Below are 7,625 nucleotides of genomic sequence, written 5' to 3' on the forward strand. Positions count from 1 at the left end.
TATTAAAACAAGTATGGGCTGCACATGGAGTATCATAGAGACTATCGGTGACACCTGAATACTCACATCTAATAGCGATGCATGGATATTTGACATTGCATTTTAGGTTCTCATCTGCCACATTAAACTGGAAAATAAATATTCATAAAAATGCAAGTATAAAAGCTTGGATCCAGCATACTTAAATATAACACATAAATAAATTAAATATACAATATTTAAAGAATAAATACTTACAGAGCTAGTTCTGAGTAAGCTTTCCTGATCTTCTCTAAACTGCTTTTGCATAATGAGCAAGACGAGCTGCTGCCTGCTTTCCTCTGATTGGTTTTCTTCCCACTGAAACTTTAAATTGTACTTTCCATAGAGTAAATTTTTTTGCATTTTTTCGTTATAGTTAGCACGCAATTTTTCCATGCTTACTCCAGTAAGCATCTTAAAATGCCAAAACAAAATAGCTTGGTTGAATAATATGGGCCAAATGTTTAAAACTTCTTCAACACCTGGAGGTCTCACGATATTGTTCAAAAATAGTCTTTGGCTAGCATATGTCGCTGACAACAATTGGTCTAGCTCAGTTCCAGTGTCTACACTTGTAAGTTCTTCTAAATTAAATTTTTTCAAAATCAATCTCTTTTCTTCCAAGCTTGTGTCATTTTCATTGTCCGGGTGAAATTGTGGTTGCCAATTTGTAGTACCACTTGGTACTGCTTCCAGTGATTTTCTGTTATTTAGTTTAATGCCTAGCTTTTGAACTAGATTCGTCCCTCGACTAGTTTTACGTATTAGGTAATTATGGTGATCCTGCAATTTTCTTAAAATTCCGTTGTAGCCAACGTCGAGTCTGGTACCATCATCACTGCGATCCTCGAAAGTTGCTGGAAACAGGTTCATGAACTGAATAGCTATTTTTTGCAGATCTGCTACTTTAATAGGTGCATTATAAAAATGCATATCACTAATAACAGCATGTACTACAGCTCTCTGTGTTTCTGCGCTCGCCACACCTCTTCTGCATTTTTCTAGGTCAGAAGGACCAAGCTGTGTCCAGGGAATGACGTACTCAGACCAGGATGTAAACTTTGCTCGTTTCGCATTCAGATGTGCTTCAATCAGATTTTCGGCAGACCCTGCTTAGTTAGCAACCGCTTGATCTTCGAGGGGCATTTCCTCAATCGGGTCTTCCGCAGTACCATTATCATCTTCCGCAGGCCCATTATCGTCTTCATTAGCGTCGACAGTAAGAATTTCGTTAACTGCATTTTCGGTCTCTATTTGAAAAACATCATTTGTCTCCTGATCCATCTCGATGGATGATCTTTGTTTTCCCAAGGGCTCAGTATTTTTTGCAAGCTATGTAAATTTGCAGGAAACCAAGTCTGTCCATCTTCCAGCAGTAAAACAGCTTTATCCATTTTTGCATAGTACATTACATCATCCTCATCCGCGACCAGTGTCCCGTCATCCTCTGCTACAAATCTCGTACCGAACATTTGCAATTTTTCACACCCATTCTGTATAACATTTTCCAAAATGTCGCCTTGATTTTGGAATTTTATACCAATTTTTTGGGGCGATCGCAGGACCATACGTTCAAGCGATGAATCTGAAATAATTCCAATTATATAAAAAATTTTCTCCAGGGTTGGTATCAATTTGGTTAATCTCATTTAAAAAATGAGATAAAGGTGATACGTCGCAATTTAACACTTCAATTTTTTATAAATTTAATATGAATATATATATAATTTAAAATTAGAACTTTCAAAAGCCTTATAATAATTATTTCAGACCATGTATTACTTATTCGATTTCTACCTTACCGGATTTCATTTTTTCAGGCAGCTAACTTAAAAAACTGGCTGCTCTTTAGCCAGTAGATAAACATTTCCTATAGTTTTCTTTACGTTTATCTGATACGAATAATTAATTTTAAGTGTTAGTTTTCTAATGTGATGTCTGAATTGCACATGGTCTTAATTTAGAGCCCTTAAAACTTACCATTTTAAATCTTAATTTATCCCATTGTTAATTTTGTCGTAATGAAATATCAAAATATCTCGTGAATGAATAGAGATAACTGCCCGCACATCATCAGAAAAACATTAATAGATTTCTTAAAACAAAAGGTTACTGACCATTTTTCAATATACTCGGTGACATTTTACGCATAAGGAGGGTTCAATCTCATTGATGCGTGAACCGAGAACACAATTTTATTTTTAATTGTTAAAAAAAATGTTTATAACTTAAAGAAATTAAATTTTTACAACAATCTTCCTAATTTAAGTAAAAAATGTAAATTCTTCATTGCCACTAAAAAAATGTTTTAGTTATCTCTATTCGCTTACGAGATATAAATAAGTAATTGTATGCCTCAATATACAATTGGCAATTATTTGCAAAATAAGTCGAATTTTACAACAAAAAATTATGGGTTAAAAAAAGTACTTGGACCTCATTCGAAAAACGTATCTATCTTAATAATCACAGAGAAAATAATTTTGGTGGTCCTTTTAACTTATTTTTACCCAATAAAGAATGAGATATGTGATGTAATGTTTTCGCATTGCCATAACATAGGGGTGCATATTTTGGCAAGTATGCTGTCAGGTTTGCAATAATTGTTTGGGGAATTGGATCCGGGGATAATAAGGAAGAGTATGGAAAACAGAATCACATTTTGTTCTTTTCACACTCGTTGTAGCTATCTTCATATACACCAACTAATGAATTGAAAATAATTTCCTTTCTTTCTCCCACAAAAGCTATGTTTGTGTATGATTCATTAATAATTATATATTTTACTTTGCATAGATTAAGATTTCCAAACTCATTCTTGAATATCACCAAAGCTTTCGTCATTGCAAGTTTCTGCTATTAAATGTCTAATTTCTTTATAAGCATCTGGTGAATATTGAACAGCATTTTTGAATCTACGAAGGATTAACCAATTGGTGGAAATGCAGCCAGTTTTAATTGATGTTTGTGAGCGAGTGTTTGAGTTACAGTTTTGAAATTTGTAAAGTGCCTGATGTCTCTTTTAAATTCACTATGTTTGGACTCAAATCTTAAGGTCCACAAATGTTTCAAAGGACCAAAGTGGAATATTAACATGGGATAGTGCCGTAGAAATGAGTGTTTTGGGATTAATTTATCATCAGGAAAGCATTTTATTCTTAGACGCAAAAAATTGTCGATTTCCAACTGCAGGATTGCAATTTGTCTGAAGGTTAGAGCTGAGGCGCATACTATTGAACAAATTGTTCGTAAATGCAGTACCATTTCCCAGAAGGGATCTTCAAAATCTTCAACTTGCTCTGCAACTGCTGCTGGAAATAGCAATATAATTCTCCTGATCTGACTAGCTATTCCGTCCAATTTTTTTTTATTCCCTTTCAATTTTATAGTTGGAATGAAAACTGCGTTTTCCGCAAGTAATTTAATACCGTTTAGACGATAATTTAGGGAACCAACTTTTAACCATCCTTTTGTTACAAAGTATTTTATTGCTAAAATCATATATTGTTTTGCAAACCCTTCGAAAATATCGTGCGCTAAACAGGGAGGTAATCCTGGAGTTGCAACATGGAAAAAATTTAACTGATTTAATGCAGAGTCCCTTTTTATTCCCATGGCAATTGATTTGTTTCTTAACGCCTCATTAACACATTTAATATAATTTTCTACTGTCCGCAAGTTTCGAATACAAAAAACATTTTCGTAACACTGGTCGCGGGATATTAGGCAAAACCGACAAAAGTTGTGTGACTCGCTAAAAATTTAACATAACCACCAATATCATGGCTTCTTAAATTATCTCCCAACATTGCAATTAAAATCCCAAGAAAAGTTTTGCACTCTCCATTAATTATTAAGGATATTCCCTGTGTTTCTAGTTTCTTTACGTCCTTAATAAGTTTCTCTAAAACGTTATCTCATCCAAACTGCGTTATATACCTATCTAAACATAACAAAACTAATTGAATGTTTTCAGTTTTTGTTCGCAAGTGCGGAGGTAGATTTACCAATACCATGTAAACTGCAACTATCTTTAATTTTGTTTTGGAGTCTCCGTTAGGATTACAGATCTCGAAAGCATCCTGAAAAAACATTACGTTCACAATATTTCTATGAGTTTTAATAAATTCGTTATCTTTTATAACGCGTCCATCTACGATATCGAGCATAACCCCACCGTTATCTTTTAGTTTCATATTTTCGCAATGGGAACGATTTTTTTCGTCCATCAACAACGTAGCAATTGTATCTAATATTGGAACATAGCTATATCGATAGCCAGAATCCTCCCCATCATCATCCACATGGAGAAAAAAAATACGTTACGCTTATCGAAAAATCTGTAACCATTACAGATTTTCTACGTTAAAATAGTGACAGCATAGATTTTCAGTAAACATTACTATAAAATTTCTGTAAGTAGATTCTGTGAATGTTACAGGATTTAGTCGTAACAGTAACATAAAATACTCGCAAGTACTACAGAAAAATAACGTTAACGAGAACGGATAAATCTGTAGCATCTACAGATAAATATCTGTAACAATTGCATACAAATATCTGTAACGATGACGAATACAATTCTGTTACGCTTGCAGACAAACGTCTGTAACGATTACAGAAAAATGTCTGTAACGATAACAGATAAATATCTGTAACGATTACAGACAAATGCCTGTAACGATTATAGACAAACGTTTGTAATGATCACAAATAAATACCTGTAACCATTACAGGAAAATATCTGTAATGATTGCAGGTTATTGCCCGTAACTACTGCCGGTATATGTATATATATAATATTAACATGTGTATGCACTCTATAAACCGAAATCTTCTTTCATCTATATATAAACGTCTTCCAATTCAACAAAATGTGAATCCCTATTTATATGCAATTTTCCACAATACAATATAATAACGAGAAGGGGTTTTGATATCAATAAAATTCAGTAAATCAATCTTGTACCAAGCATCTCATTTATTTAGACTGTCTGAATCATAAACTTGCGCTGACATTATTATAAAACACATTTTGTATCCATAAGTGAATATTTTGTGTTTCACATTTAAGCTTTCGTGTGTAACTTAACATATAATATACGAAGTGCTTATTATTCAAATGTGCTTGGTTTAGAAACGTGATATATTCTGCTGTGAGAAGAAAGATCTTTTAAGGGCTAATATAAGATAAAACATATTATAAGTGATTATAAAGTGGACTTAGACGACCCTGGCAAAAATATCGGATAGAAATTCCCTCCGAACCATTCTGAATCATGCCGGAATCTGTATCCGAACCAATTCGAGGTCATTCGAACCAATCCGAAAAGAGCTCTAGACTTCCTTTAACCTAAATCGGTTCAAAATTAATCCGTCTCAGTCCGGTTCAAACCGAACCAAATTTAAATCGAAATTAATGCGAATTAATCCCGACTCGGATTGATATACACTGAATTTTCAAACCGTATTTAAATGTTGAAATGGATTATCAACTTTATCTATTACTTCTTTTACTTTTGTTAGGATTTGCATGATATCAGTGCCCTGTTCTGTTAAATTAGATTCTTTTTGCAAGGTTTGTTTAATTACTTGAGAATAAGCATCTACAAACGTATTTATGCCATCTACTACAAATTGCACAGTATTTCTAGGCATCAGGGGATTATTATATAACTGAGATATGATAGTAATTGCTTCCAATTGTAAATCAATTTCTGTCGCTTTGTAATTATTTATGTTGCCACTTTCAGTTGGTTCGTCAATAGGAGCCGTAGGAACGTCGATTTTTTTGAACTGACTAATATGGTCACCTGGATCAGTGTGATTCTGTTTTAATGCCATGTCACTTTTATTGTTTACTCTACTTTCTTCATGAGTCATTAAGCGTTTTCTAAAGGAGTTTAGATCACTGTAAGAGCGGGTACAGTCAGCAACACAAGTGCACTTATAATAATCCTTTTTTGCATGTGAAGTACATGTTTAAAATGTAAAAGTAAATGAGTTGCTGTTTCAGAAGACCAATCGCATCTGAAGCACTTCATTTTAATATTTATAATACTGTAATAAACGTGTCAACTATGAAAATATCACACGATGACCTGTTGGAAACAGGTTGGTGGGCGTAAAACGCTAACAAACTTTTCGAGGTTGAACCTTATGCCAATCAAAATTTTGTTCTTAAAACAGGTAAAAAAATGATGTCATGTTTTACTCAAATAAATTTGAATACTTTAACTTTTTGTTAAGTAGTTTACCAAGATTCGCGTTTGAAAGCATTTACACAGTTCAAAAATATAAATCTTTTGAAAGTTTAACTATAAAGCTTACAACTGCTAACAACATTATTTCAAAGCTTTCGAAATTAAATTTTAATACTTCACCTTGTTGAAAAGTAGTATGAACAAAATCACTGAAAACACCAACAAATAAATACGTAGAAATAACTAAGTAAACTAAAAACAAACTCACTTTTTTAGGCCATAACACGCCTTATTTCTTAAGTTTAAAAATTAAAAGTATAACACGTAGATATAAGTACCTTCAGCAACTTCGCAGCTTTATAATCATTACAAAACTTATAATCAAACGTTTTTGGCAACAAGTCTTAAAGCTCTCATTTGAAATACAACGTTGAATACTTAAACGTTTACTGCTTAAATGTAAATACTTTAGTTATCACGCGCCTTTAAACTTAAATCTAAGAACTTATAATACTAGTCTTCTAGCTGTCTTTGCCCGACTATACTTTGTTTACTGCTGTTATTAGCTTATTGACCGACATATATTTTTTGAATTGGAATCTGTCATATCGTAGACGTGACGTTGCAGAAATGTCCATATGTGTTTGGATTCCACGGGATATTCAGCATTTAGCCCGAAGAAGGATTTGTAGCAAGTATCTACTGCTTTTAGAACAGAAGGCATTTCGTATTCAGTATCATTGATTTTTACCTTGGAACTGATGATATTATCTACCGATCCTATGATCACCGGCAGAGGTTGGTTTGTAAGTTTCCTTTTTCGAATTGTCTTCTGACGTTCCGTTAGTAAAAGTTGCAAGTCTGCATCAGTCTGAAAATTACATTATTTTAACTATCAAATTAATAATAAAGCTAACAATATGTTTTATATACTTATAAATTTTTTTTAAATTTACCTACCAATGCATGAAGTATAAATCCTCTCTGCACTTCATTCAAGGAAGGTCTCCAATGTTCTCCGCAAGTTTTTGATTTAAAGCTCGCTGTCTTTAACAATGTAGGTAACAGCAAGAGTGATATGATTTGGATAACTTCATTGTTACCATCAAGACTAATTTTCTATACAGCAAATTAAGGTTTAATTATAGTTAAAATTTCGACAAAAAAGATTAATTTTGTACCAAGGAAGATGAGTATTCAATAAAATACAAAAATTTTTGACTAAAAAGATCACTTTTCAATTAAACATAGTATAGTTAAACTTGTAGTTAAAAAAATTAATTTTTATCCAAAAACAAGAAGAATTTTCTACAAAGTAGTTAGATTTTCAGAAAACAAATTTTTCTAACTAAATTGATGAAACATCAATAAAAAAAACTAAAATTTTAACAAAATACTTTT

The sequence above is a fragment of the Belonocnema kinseyi genome, chromosome 8 (assembly GCF_010883055.1).
Source record: "Belonocnema kinseyi isolate 2016_QV_RU_SX_M_011 chromosome 8, B_treatae_v1, whole genome shotgun sequence".
Classification (NCBI taxonomy): domain Eukaryota; kingdom Metazoa; phylum Arthropoda; class Insecta; order Hymenoptera; family Cynipidae; genus Belonocnema; species Belonocnema kinseyi.